Source organism: Salmo trutta, chromosome 6 (assembly GCF_901001165.1).
Source record: "Salmo trutta chromosome 6, fSalTru1.1, whole genome shotgun sequence".
In the NCBI taxonomy this organism is placed as follows: Eukaryota; Metazoa; Chordata; class Actinopteri; order Salmoniformes; family Salmonidae; genus Salmo; species Salmo trutta.
In genome coordinates, this window is record NC_042962.1 from 37,483,542 (window position 1) to 37,497,998 (window position 14,457).

The 14,457-nt window shown below is 41.6% G+C and overlaps 1 protein-coding gene across 9 annotated transcripts in view; it reads left to right on the forward strand.

Moving 5' to 3' along the window:
• The first annotated feature begins 12,598 nt into the window (after positions 1 to 12,598).
• Positions 12,599 to 14,457, forward strand: part of LOC115195887 (neuropilin-1a) — a 121,930-nt gene continuing 120,071 nt past the window's right edge. For 3 of the 9 annotated variants that reach the window (XM_029756226.1, XM_029756225.1, XM_029756227.1), the window contains exon 1: positions 12,599 to 12,751. The gene's annotated coding sequence lies outside the window, so the exon portion shown is untranslated. Of the gene's footprint in view, positions 12,752 to 12,914; positions 13,622 to 13,850; positions 13,932 to 14,457 lie in introns of all 9 variants that reach the window. The other 6 variants (XM_029756221.1, XM_029756224.1, XM_029756220.1 and 3 more) reach the window with 3 other exon arrangements.

A 14,457-nucleotide genomic window follows, 5' to 3' on the forward strand; every position in this document is an offset into this window, starting at 1 on the left:
TGTTTTGTTGTGTGCTTGATGCTGTTTGGGTCATTAACCCATAGGAGAACTCAACAGTCTGACTCACACACCAGTCATGACACATGTACAAACATTGACTCATATTCCACCTCTACCTCTACTGATGAACGTAATTGTATGGGAACGGACACCCACAACCGCAAATCAGACAGAGTCAAAGTTTGCATCCCAAATGGCACCCTATTCTTTTTATAGTGTACTATAGTGTACTACTTTTGACCAGAGCCCATAGGGTATAAGGAATATACAGTATTTATATAAGGAAGGAATAGGGTGCCATTTGGGACGCACAGAGACTCATACCCAAATATCAGTAACATTTCTAAATGCCCCTATGCAAGACTGCTGAAAGATCTGAAAGGTTGTTAAAAACGTTGTAATAACACGTTACAGCCTTATTCTAAAATGGATTAAATCATTTTTTCCCCCTCATCAATCTACACACAATACCCCATAATGACAAAGCAAAAACAGGTTTTTAGAAACTTTTTCAAATGCATAAAACAAATTGAACTGACATTTCACCATTACGTAAGTAATCAGACCCTTTACTATGTTGAAGCACCTTTGGCAACAATTTAAGCCTTGAGTCTTCTTGGGTATAACGCCACAAGCTTGGCCACCTGTATTTGGGGAGTTTCTCTGATTCTTCTCTGCAGATTCTCTCAAGCTCTGTCAGGTTGGATAGGGAGGAACACTGCACAGCTATTTTCAGGTCTCACCAGAGATGTTGGATCGGGTTCAAGTCCAGGGGCCACTCAAGGATATTCAGAAACTTGTCCCAAAGCCAATCCTGCATTGTCTTGGCTATGCGCTCTTGAGCAGGTTTTCATAAAGAATCTCTCTGTACTTTGCTCTGTTCATCTTTCCCTCGATCCTGACTGGTCTCCCAGTCCCTGCTGCTGAAAAACATCCCCAAAGCATGATGCTTCACCGTAGGGATGGTGCCAGGTTTCCTCCAGACGTGATGCTTGGCATTCAGGCCAAGGAGTTCAATCTTGGTTTCACCAGACCAGAGAATCTTGCATTTCGCTACACCCGCAATAACATCTGCTAAACACATGTATGTGACCAATAACATTTGATTTGATTCTCATGGTCTGAGAGTCCTTTAGGTGCCTTTTGGCATACTCCAAGCGGGCTGTCATGTACCTTTTACTGAGGAGTGGCTTCCATCTGGCCACTCCACCATAAAGGTGTTTTTGCTCTGACATGCACTGTCAACTGTGGGACCTTAAATAGACAGGTGTGTGCTTTTCCAAATTATGTCCACTCAATAGAATTTACCACAGGTAAATCAAGTTGTAGAAACATCTCAAGGATGATAAATGGAAACAGGATGCACCTGAACTCAATTTCGAGTCTCATAGCAAAGGGTCTGAATACTTATGTAAATAAGGTATTTCTGTTTTACATTTTGTATAAATTTTCCTACATTTCTAAAACCCTGTTTTTGCTTTGTCATTATGGGGTATTGTGTGTAGATTGATGAGGGGGAAAATGATTTAACACATTTTAGATTAAGGCCGTAATGTAACAAAATGTGGAAAAAGTCAAGGGGTCTAAATATTCTCAGAAGTATTAAATGTTCCCTAAAGCATCTTTAATCATTGGTATTTGTTTTGGCAGTCTGAATTAACACTGATACCAATGCCAGTTTGACCTTTTTGCAGTCATCTGTTGTTGAATTTTGTTGTCTCTCTGTGTTTCATTTCACTGAGTCATCGAGATCATCTATGCCCTCCCCTGCATTTCTTTATGAAATATGTTTGCAGCTCTTGTGCAATTTTCATTAAACTTGTAAATCCAAGCAGTATTACTATTGTTCATTTCCCTGCTGCTAAGTATTCCTCTACAGTAGATGCCCTTCAGCAGCCTCATAACAGAATGATGAGAGGACACACCGTCTTCAAGGAGAGAACATCCTTTATATTCCTCTCAAAGGTTTCAGACAGAAAAGTAAAGAACAGACAGAGAGAGAGAGCAGGGGGGAGATTCCTAAGGACTCTTGCTTCTTCTTAAGTAAGGACTTTTGCAACAATAATCTCATGACCACCTTACCAGCCATCTTTTACTGAAATTACAATGTCAAAACATGGTAGAAAAGCAGGATGACCTTGATGTATCTAGCTCATGACTGTGGTTTGCCATAATGTATTATCCAATCTGCGCTAGTATTTCACATCTTCAGGTTGTTGGACATTTTGTGTCCAAGCTCAAAGCACTGAAGCCACAGACAACATATAAAAGGCTTTCAGCCCAAGAAGGCCCACTACCTTCAGGTCTCATTGTCAACAATCTGCCAGTTGGATGTGCTTCATACAGTACACTACAATGTGATGTCCATTCGTTTTTACGAAAATGAGAGCAGCTCAGCTAGCTGCGAGTTGTGCATCACTGCCGTGGAGTGATGTGATGTTAAATCAATAAAGGAAATGTTTGCATGGCTCAGATGGTGGCCACTGAACTAATCACAAAAAAATACAAATTAAGTGTCCACTTAGCTGATCTGCTGAACTGCCTTGCCTGCCTTAGCCACGATCTGCTTCTCGCCTGCCTGACAGCATGATGGCCATGTTTAATGGGAAAACAGACTAGACAAGAAACCATAAGGCCTGAACACTTCATTTTACAGGGATCATTTTGAGAGTGTGTTTGCCACTCCTGACGTTGATTGTGATATGACATTGATTATGACTGGCGTGCCGGGGTGTGATAACCTGAGTGTAGGCCTTGAGGGTTGAGAATAGGATCCTGAAGTAATGAACGGGCCTGGTTTGTGTGTGTGTGTGTGTGTGTGTGTGTGTGTGTGTGTGTGTGTGTGTGTGTGTGTGTGTGTGTGTGTGTGTGTGTGTGTGTGTGTGTGTGTGGTGTGTGTGTGTGTGTGTGTGTGTGTGTGTGTGTGTGTGTGTGTGTGTGTGTGTGTGTGTGTGTGTGTGTGTGTGTGCGCGTGTGTGCGTGTGTGCGTGCGATCACTTCTGGCTCAGACAAATAGGGTCACCAGAGGTCAGCGACATCACAATGTCTCTGGCTGTAGCTTATGATTGCAGGAGTGGTTATCTTTTATAACAAGAGAGAGAAAACACAATCACTTAATGAAAGATGTGATTTACACAATGTTACATTTTTTTATGTCTCATTATTTCATTGTATTTCATTTCATCCTCTGACCTCATGAAGGACACTTCATCGGTTTGACCTTTGACCTCATTACATCTCTCTACCGTTGGAACACCGCTGTCTCTTTCTTTCACTCTCCCCCCTCCCCTCTCTGTCTCCCTCCCTCTCTTTCCTTTCGTAACCAACCTCATACTTAAACGTGCACACTTATATGTTATAATGTGAGGCAAACCAAAAGCCCCTCTTGTCTGTTTGTGACTAATATGCTTGTGTACAACTCCTCTGAATAGTAAGAAATGCAGTGTTGTTGTTACTGTGCTGATAGTGACCAAGTCTTCCACCTCCCTGATGAGCTAATCAGAAAAGGTCTTATCTGTGTGAATGGAGACTCATCTTCTACTCCAAGTCCTGTCAGTCTCCTGTCTGTAAAGGATCCTACACTAAATCATTACAGACGTCCTATGACCCCAAGTCAGCACTTAATGCCAAAAGGAAGACAACACACACACACGAAAACACACATAAGCATACATAAGCACACACGCATACTACGTCCAGACCCATACTACGTCCACACACACACACACACACACACACACACACACACACACACACACACACACACACACACACACACACACACACACACACACACACTTCCGGCACAATTTCTGCCCCGGTCCCTTGTATAGGACTTTAACCTCCTGTAAGATGTAGGCTAGGCCAGGGGGTGATTGGCGTCTAGCCTTACCACCTGTTATGGTAATTATTAACTTAACAAAGAATGGAGGGAAGGTAGAGGGAGGGAAGGAAGGTTGGGAAGGGTGGATAAAGGTATCAATTTCACTGGTAATTGTTTCATCTTGTCAGGAAACTGATTATCTAATGACACAACACTTCTGTCTTAAAGTAAAATGCACTACAGTAACCCAGAGATATTGTCTGTTTCCCAAATGGCACCCTATTCCTTATATAGTGCACTAATAGGGTGTCCCCCGGGGAATGGAATCTGCAAGGTGTCGAAAGCATTCCACAGGGATGCTGGCCCATGTTGACTTCAATACTTCCCACAGTTGTGTCAAGTTGGCTGTATATCCTTTGGGTGGTGGACCATTCTTGATACACACATGAACAACCCAGCAGCGTTGCAGTTCTTGGCACAAACTGGTGCGCCTGGCAACTTCTCCTGAGTGGCGCAGCGGTCTAAGGCACTGCATCTCAGTGCTAGATAGGTCACTACAGACCCTGGTTTGATTCCAGGCTGTATCACAACCGGCCGTGATTGGGAGTCTCATAGGGCGGCGCACAATTGGCCCTGTGTCATCCGGGTTAGGGTTTGGCCGGGGTAGGCCGTCATTGTAAATAAGATTAAGTGACTTGCCTAGTTAAATAAAGGTTCAATAAATTAAAAAATGAAATACTACCATACCCTGTTCAAAGGCACTTAAAGATGTTGTCTTGCCCATTCACCCACTGAATTGGTCACATACACAATCCATGTCTCAATTGTCTCAAGGCTTAAAAATCATTATTTAATCTGTCTCCTCCCCTTCATCTATACTGATTGAAGTGGATTTAACAATTACATCGATAAGGGATTATAGCTTTCACTTGGAATCACCAGGTCAATCTATGTCATGGAAAGAGTAGATGTTCTTAATGTTCTGTACACTCAGTGTATTGATTCCTGTTCTGAGACAGTGAGTTTCCAAGGCAGATTTCCAGGGTGGTCACTGAGGTGATTTTTAATGGGATGATCGCTCATAATTCAAGTCAGACGGATTCATGGGGAAATCAAATCAGCCTCCCAGACAGAGTGAAGGCTGAGCTGATGCAGCAATATTATCTCCACCATGCAGCACAATTCTTCATTGACCTATATAACATTTCTCCTTTCTGACAGTTCCCCTCCCATTTACACCGCTCTCTTTTGGGTTGTTCTCTGGGGTTTCTCTCCTTTCTTTCTTTCTTTCTTTCTTTCTCTGTGCTCTTATGTCTCAATCTCTCTCCCTCCCTCTGTCTCTCTTTTTCTCTCTCTTTTGGGTTGTTCTCTGGGGTTTCTACCTCTCTCTCTCTCTCTCTCTCTGTCTTTCTCTCTGTCTTTCTCTCTCTGCAGTCAGGGATCAAAATCAATGTTCCTTTAAAAAAAATGAGGCACTGAGCAAATACCAGGTCTGCTGAGTGCAAACTTGAACATTGTGAAAATTCTCTGCAACTTCCGGTGCGAGTTTACATTGAACAATGAGGCTGTACCCACTTTAAATTACAGTTTTAACAGAGGCCAAGTAGACTACTGTGGCTATTTGATCATAATGTAGGCCTACCAGAGTGGCCTGCCATCAACAACAATGGAGAAAAAGGCATCCCATCACATTTTACACATTTTACATTATTACAGAGAATCAGTCAAATTATGCTACCCTCTGCCTATTGGCTACTTGGCTTATTCAAGAACATCTCAAAATACAACACTGCCCCTTTAAGACATAAAAATGCTCTTTACCTGATTCACTTTTCAAAGATGGCTAAAAATTGACAGATTTTGTGCTCTGTAGGAAGCAACCACTCCCCCATTGTTAATTAGTTTTGCCTAATTAGTTTTGTTTCGGTATGTTACATTGAAAGTGGCTAATATTGCGTTGATTCAAGCACAATTCCCACAGTAGAGCGAAACGTTAGTGTTAACTAACTAAAGTTGAGTTAACTTCAATCTCATGATTCTCTGTGTGGGATGATATTTCTTCTGCCAGGCAGTCGAGGGGAGCTGCATGCCCGCGCAGCTTAGAGGGAACATTGATTACAATACTTTATCTTCTCATCCTAGAATCTGAACTGTCACGGAAAATTCAGTAAAAACAACTCCAGAAATGCACCAAAATCTGAATTCACCAGACTGTTGTCTCATTATGTCTTCAGAAATGTAATTAAGCAATGAAGATGGCTCTCAGTCTTCCGTGTCTCCAAAAAAAGGTTTGCTTGATTAAGCATCGAGCATTGGGACATTTCTGTCTGTGATGATATGAATTTGGGGTGCTGCTAGAGTGAGTTAAATGTGAAGGAAGTTAAGGCGCATGCATTCACTCACACATACATGCACACATACATCCACACACGCACAAACACACACGCACACACAGGGAGACTACCTCATCATTAAGAATCCATCATTCTCTCATCTTTCCACCCCTGAGAACCTCTTCAATATTCTTCTGGCAACATCATGTATATTTATACATACATCCTTTCCACTTCACGAAATGTCATTGTAAATGTTTCTTCTACTAATGAAGGCATTCTAGTCTTTTACTCTTATTTTCTCCATCTCTTCCTATTCCTAATGCTCCTCCTCCAAGTTCCTGCCTATGAGTTTTAGTCCTCTGCTAATTCCATTCACACTTAGTTTCACCTCGCACAATGAGCCTCTGAGGAGAATCCAATCAAATGTCATTTGTCACATGCTTCACAAATAACAGGTGTACACTAACAATGAAATGCTTACTTAAAGGGCCCTTTCCAACCACGCAGAGAGAAAAATAGTAGCAGTAGCAGCAGAGTATGTGATGAGTCGAACTGAACAAATATATAAATGCAACATGTAAAGTGTTAGTTCCAAGTTTCATGAGCTGAAATAAAAGATCACAGAAATGTTCCCTATGCACAAAAGCATATTTCTCTCAAATGTTGTGCACAAATCTGTTTACCTTACTGTTAGTGAACATTTCTCCTTTGCCAAGATAATCCATCCACCTGACAGATGTGGCATATCAAGAAGCTGATTAAAAGCATGATCATTACACAGGTGCACCTTGTGCTGGGGGCAATAAAATGCCACTCTAAAATGTGCAGTTGTCTCAAACATAATGCTACAGATGTCTCAAGTTTTGAGGGAGCATGCAATTGGCATGCTGACTGCAGGAATGTCCACCAGAGCTGTTGCCATAGAATTGAACGTTCATTTCTCTACCATAAGCCGCCTTCAACAAAATGTTAGAGAATTTGGCAGTATATTCAACCGGTCTGACAACCCCAGACCAAGTGTAACGACACCAGCCTAGGAACTCCACATCTGGATTCTTCACCTGCAGGATTGTCTGAGACCAGCCACCCAGACAGCTAATGAAACAGAGTATTTCTGTCCGTGATTAAGCCCTTGTGTGTAAAAACTGATTGACTGTGCCCCTGCGCAGTCATGTGAAAAGGATTAGGGCGTAATGAATTTATTTGAATTGACTGATTTCCTTATCAACTGTAACTCAGTAAAATAGTTGAAATTGTTGCATGTTGCATTTATTTTTTGTTCAGTACAGTAAGTACAAAAATGTACAAAAGTACAATACAGATAGTCCGATGGCTAACTATTTAGCAGTCTTATGGCTTGGGGGTAGAAGCTGTTCAGGGTCCTGTTGGTTATAGACTTGCATTGGTACGGCTTGCCGTGAGGTAGCAGAGAGAGAAGTCTATGACTTGGGTGGCTGGAGTCTTGGGCAATTTAGGCCCTTCCTCTGACACTGCCTGGAGGCAGAAAAGCTGTCTTTGCTTACAATTAATTCCAATCTTGATCTCATGGAGGCACTATGGGATTCAGTATAAAGGGGAAGTTCTCAGGGTCTCCCTTGTTCCCATGATACAACCAAAGTTGAGGTCACAGACTATGAAAGAGCCAACGCCATCTGAGAAAGCTTTGTCTGACCCAGACGGAAAATATAAAGTCCGAACATTTTCTAGAAGTTCAGCATTGAGTGATGCACAAAAAAAATGTATATGCTCTCACACACACAAAAACAGACAGCCTAGATCAAAACCATTGTTTCAGATATACAGTTGTGTGTGAATTGTTAGGGAAAGTCATTACCAACAGCTGCCAAAAGTGTAAATTAATCTAACCACCACATTAACTACTTCACAATAATGCTGAAAGAAGAGGTAAAGCTACAGTACAGAGGTGACTGTCTGATAATGATACATTCGAAAATATCACCCGTTTTCACAAAGGAAATAGATCTAATATGAATATTACCATACAAATTCATAAAGGTATTCTATGGCATTGTCTATATTATCATAAGCCATGGTTCCGGCAGTTACTTGTTACGCGGAGTGGAACAGGGGAACCCAAGAGCAGACTCAGACGAGGAAACTGGGATGAAGTAACCAAGGTATTTATTGAAACACAGGGGGAAGATGGAGTGCAGACCAGGGGAAGCTCGGGTGGGTTGCAGGGAACCAGGTGCGGAGGCTGAGGCGAGAGGGGTTGGGACAGGGTAAGCAGGTCCAGAGGGGAATCCAAGGAAGTAGTAGAGTGGGGAATCCAAGACAGAGTAGCAGGATGACGAGATGTGGAACTGGAGACAGGGACCAGAGTCAGATCGGGCGGAACTGTAGCGGAGAGAAAAACAGAGTCAGGTCAGGAAAACAGGCACAACAGGATCTAACCGTAACAAACAGCTAGAAGCATAGACTGACTGAGCAGAGATGACAATCTGGCAGCGTGGAAGTGGCAGGGCTGAGTATTTGTAGACGTCTTGATTATGGAACAGGTTGCAGCTGCTCTGACTCCAGCACACCTGTCTCCGCCCACACAATCGCACACACACACAGAGAGAGAGAGAGAGAGCGAGAGAGAGAGAGAGAGAGAGAGGGAGAGAGTACTGGGGGAGTGGCGGCAGGTCAAGGAGACACAGGATAAGCAGTAGAGGGCGTGGCAGAAGCAGATGTAACATTGCTGTTCATATAGCAGGATTAACCAGTGTGAATTTCTGGGCTCAGTGTGCCATACCATAGGCTTGATATGACATCAGGACTGGCACCACACACCCAGTAATTTGAGGCATAGCTGAAAATATTGCCTTTATTGTGCAGCTGTAATTGGAAAACTGAAATGGCGGCCCCTTGAAAGGGTGGCCATATTTTGTTTGAATTTCAAATGGCACCCTATTCCTTATAAAGTCCACTACTTTTGAAAATAAAAGTAGTGCACTAAATAGGGAATATGGTGCCATTTTGGGGACGCATCCTACATTAAACCTGACTGAGTATAGTCTATTTTCCATTGATTAGAAAATAAATATTGAAATCTTTCACCCTGAGTTTGTATGGAATAAATGAAAATGTGTTTTGTTCAATGGGGCAGTACTCTTCTGTTTCAGGGAAAGAAGAATAAGCAAGAAGAAGGCAAGGCTCCCCTAATGAAAACAGACCGTCAACTCAGCTCACGATGGGCAAAAAATATAATGTCTGTCTTTGTGCTTTGGCTAATTATTCCAGGAATGTATTAAAGATTACTGTGGGATGTGAAGGAGCAAATCCTTTAAATGGCTCTCTCATTGTTCCCTCACAATCCCCCTCATTTCAGATATGGCAGTAGGCAGCCGCCCTTGTGAAATTACCCTGTCCCATTATTCCAAAGCCTTGTTATCCACAAGACACACAAGTCTAGTTAGTGGCGCTTTGATAGAGGGGCTCAATACCTCTCTAACATAGAGTGTTATCTGAAAAAGGTGGAATTACCAGTGGTGAGTGGAATAAAGCAGCTCATTCCTTTCTCTCTAGGAAGACTACAGACAGTTACCATTAGCCTGGCTAGTGCCATGATTGTCTTATCTTGCTCCATTTCTTTATAGGGCTATGGTATATAAACAAAAACACACAAAAAACACTTCATTTAATATTAGCAATTTATTTGAAGAAGAGTGGAATCTATAAACTTCAGTATTTTTGATTTGTATTGGTGTTCATAATTTGTAGGCCTATGCAGTCCTCATATAGGCTATAGGCCTATTATTATACATTCTTAAGCAGGCTGATGTGAAGACCAGCAATCCAAGTTGTAATGTTTTATGTAACGAATTCATCATATGCAGTATACAAATGAAACCCTTTTGATTTTGATAACTTTCACTGTATCAGAGACTTTTCTTCTGCATTGCAAGTTTGATTGAATGAAGGCCCAAGACTCTATTTATAATTATAAACTGGGTGGTTCTAGCCCTGGATGCTGACTGGCTGAAAGCCTTGGTACCAAGGGTATGACAAAACATGTATTTTTACTGTTCTAATTACATTGGTAACCAGTTTACAATAGCAATAAGGCAACTTTGGTGTTTTTAGATTATGGCCAATATACCACGGCTAAGGGCTGTATCCAGGCATTCTGCATTGCGTAGTACACAGTAATGATGTGTGGGTAAAATCACTGCGGAAGCCCCATATTCCAAGCTATGTGTTGTGATAATTCGCTGTTCGCTCTGTAACCTGTTCATTCATATGCCTTGCGACGTGATATATACGTAGGCCTAAAGGCCGAGACAATAAGAAGACGGTGGCAGAATAAATTCAACCACACCTGTGTTTTATCACAAAACCGGATAGCAATCTCTGTCCAGTAAAGTCCACAAAGCATATTGCATGTACAGTAACAGACAGTTACATGACCTACAGCATAGTCAAGCAAATTAATGTTTCTGACATTTTCGGACCACTAAACAATTATTGATTTAGAATTACAGATAGTTACTGCAAGTGGCAAATAAAACAGGAGGTACCTCCACCATTTCAACATCATCAAACCACCTCTGCTTAGTCTAATACAGTGACAACTAAAAGATAGCAAAAACAATTTAGTCCAATCAACATAAGCTAAATATGATGTGGCCGTGTGTGTGTGTGTGTGTGTGTGTGTGTGTGTGTGTGTGTGTGTGTGTGTGTGTGTGTGTGTGTGTGTGTGTGTGTGTGTGTGTGTGTGTGTGTGTGTGTGTGTGTGTGTGTGTGTGTGTGTGTGTGTGCCATCCTTCTCTCTTTCATCTTGACAAAACGGTCTATCACTCTGTCATTGTAACGGTCGTCGTAGGAAGTGGACCAAAATGCAGCGGGTACGTGAACGCTCATATTTATTTTATTACGAACACCACACAAAAACAACAAAATGAAAAAACGAACGACAGCTAACAGTTCTGCAGGCTAAACATAGCAGTGCACAAATACAACTTCCCACAAAGGGACAGGTGAAAACAGGCTACCAAAGTATGACTCTCAATCAGCAACGACGATGTACAGCTGTTCCTGATTGAGAGCCATACCAGGCCAACACAAAGAAATACACAACATAGATAGAACCTAGAATACGACACATAGAACATAACCCAAAAACCCCAGAATACTCCAACCAAATACCCCTCTACATAAACACACACCCCGAACCACATAAAACAAATACCCCCGTACCACATCCTGACCAAACTACAATAACAAATGACCCCTTTACTGGTCAGAACGTGACAGTCATACAGTACACACTTTTATTTTTTGTTGTCCTAGGCTACCTGGCTAAAATGCTTGCTCGTTAGCCTAACTTCCATTCATGGGCAATGTTAGCTAGTTAACATTACCCTTCTACATCTAGCTACTTATTGAACTTCCATCCTCTCAGGCCAAGGACACAACAATGTATGACTTAATGGTTGGATCAGAATTGCTGTTATAATCATTGGCCAGTACGGAGAATTAAGTAAAACCACAAGTCCAAATACCTATCTCCATCCATGGTTAATTTAGGAAAGGGACAGTTTTAGCTAGCTGGCTAGCTAGCCACCAGATGACAAAAACACAACGAGATGTATGCTCTCAATGGGATTTGATAGGAGTCACGCCAAATCCAAGCTGGCTTCCGTTGACAATGTTTTTTTAGCTCAACGCTGATTGACACACTTTTTATACTTTTTTTATCAAGGGAGGCCAAATGCTCGCTGGCTTCCCTCGCATTCAATGCTACGGGCTGCAAAAACTTAAATATACTATTTACATAAGTATTCAGACCCTTTACTCAGTACTTTGTTGAAGCACCTTTGGCAGCGATTACAGCCTTGAGTCTTCTTGGGTATGACGCTACAAGTTTGGTACACCTGTATTCGGGGAGTTTCTCCCATTTGCAAAAACAAATCTAAAAACCTGTTTTAGCTTTGTCATTATGGGGTATTGTGTGTAGATTGATGAGGATTTTATTTTTTAAATTGATTTTAGAATAAGGCTGTAAATATAACAAAATGTGGAAAAATTGAAGGGGCCTGAATGCTTTCCGAATGCACTGTACCATATACCCTCAGGCCTTATTACTTAAGTATACACTTCTTTGGAAATATAGAAGTCTTATAGGCATTAGGGAATTCCCCAAGATGCCTCCATACCACCTACTTTAACCTTATCGTGTGAGCTCTCTGTCAGAGGCCGTCTCCAAGACACCTTTTCTGTCTCCCAGACCCTCCAACCTCGGTGCCATCCTGGTGTGTTGAGAATGCAGTCTGAGTCAATATTTTCAGCAACCCCCTAAATATCAGGGCCGGATATCTTTTTCATGCGTTTGAGGAGATTCATTTCAATAGGACAGCAATGGAGGTTACATCTTTATGTTAATGAATAACAATCTCCAAAGGACTTTGGAACGTCGTGTGTTCTGCTTGTTTAAATTGTCATGTCAATCAATAACTCACATTTGTTTTATTTTCACAAGACATTATTCAAATCATGACACAGGGTTTGTTTATCCTACTTCTTGGTCAATAGGAAGTTCCAAACACACAGCCCAGGTCTCAACAGTACTAGACACTTCAAGATGCCGGTCAGTATTACATTTGAATTTCAACACATTCAACGTGAGAGCATCAGAAGACTAATATCTTTTTAATGTAGAGAATGAGTAAAATTATTGGCAGTTGTAATGTCAGTGCTAATGATGCGAGTGTGTTCAGATGTGTCCTACTCTAATCCACTTTGTGACACAGATCTATGTACTGCGACGGCAGTTTAATCTGCAACTCGATAACCGATGCAACCCCCTGGTAAAGGCGCGTGTGACTGGCTAGCTGGGTCTCGAGACGCCGGAGACTCCAAACCAGTCCTATGTTCTCAGCAGCGCTATAGTAGCGGAACACAGCAGTCAGAAACAAGAGTGGTGCGTGACGCGCAGTACAGATAGAGAAATATGGAATCGGCCTACATTCAATTCAATGCATAAAAGCAATCAAGGATCTATACAGCATATATCTTCTCCAATGCTGTGATTTTTTTTGACTGGCTGTCAAAAAAGGGCTGTTCATTGTCAGCGCAAATCCCGTTTCCCTCACTTGTGACGGCGGAAAGGTGGCTGTCTATGCACTGAGTTGAGTGTTCGAGATATCGGCAGCGGCTGCGTGCCTTTGAGCGGAGCAGAGGAGTTGCACTATAGGGCTGCCCCGGACCGGTCCCAGCGTAAGGTTGCAAACATACAAGCTATTGATTGACTGGTTAAATACTTGGAAATTGACTTCCTCTCTCATCAGCTGTGGAGACCTGTCCTTTCCTGTGGTGATTTTGAAGTTTACGGATTTTGGAAAGGAGTCCGCAGCATTTGATAGAGAGAAAGAGAGAGGGGTTACTGTCAGCCTGCCGATAGCTGCTTCGCTTCGATATTGGATACATATGGGGTTGTGAGTGAGTCTACGAGACACAGGTGATTGCCGTTTGCTTGCTTTACGTGGCTGGGTTTAAATCAGGAGGCAGAACAATGTTGCTATATGGAGAGCACTGAGTGAAGAATGCTCTTAGCTTTCATTCACATGGTTTTGAAAATACACTCAATTTAAGTATTATCTCTCTGAACAGCATAGAACGCAGGGAATGCAAGTTGTGTGGTGTCTATAAGAATATTGCTTTAAATGTTGAATTACTCTGTAATTCAGATTTCCACATGTAAGGAATGTTAGACGCCTTTGGATTCGTGTCAGAGAAGTTGCATACCATTTAATCCTAGATGTGACCTGGTGAGTATAGCAGCTTGTCGAAAGCATTTCATATTGAATGTAATTCCTTCTTGTGTGCAATGCCATAAGAACAGACAGTTTGAAAAGCCAAATTGCTTGATGCTTTGCACTTCTATTGGTTTTCCCTAAGTTTCAATGTGGCGTTTTAATGAATGCTCTATCATGATTCATGCTTTAACTGTAGGTTGCCATTGTAAATAAAAATTTGTTCTTAACTGACTTGCCTAGTTAAATAAAGGTTAAATAAAATAAAAAATAAAATACAAAATGTTTTTACAAGTAGTATATCTAAGTAGCCCATTAATGGGTAAAAATAGATCAATGTTAAAATATATGAATATTTCAAATCAATATCTCTTCTTTAGAATGATAATTCGATATTGAATACAAAATAGAATTGAGGCTATTCTCTCCTAGGGAGCTCAATTTATTCCGAATTAGCATAGTAGCTTTGAGAGAAGTCGTTTGGCACACAAACATTTAAGTTTCGGAGGCAGACAGTGGTCTATGTTATTGTTCTCCAGTA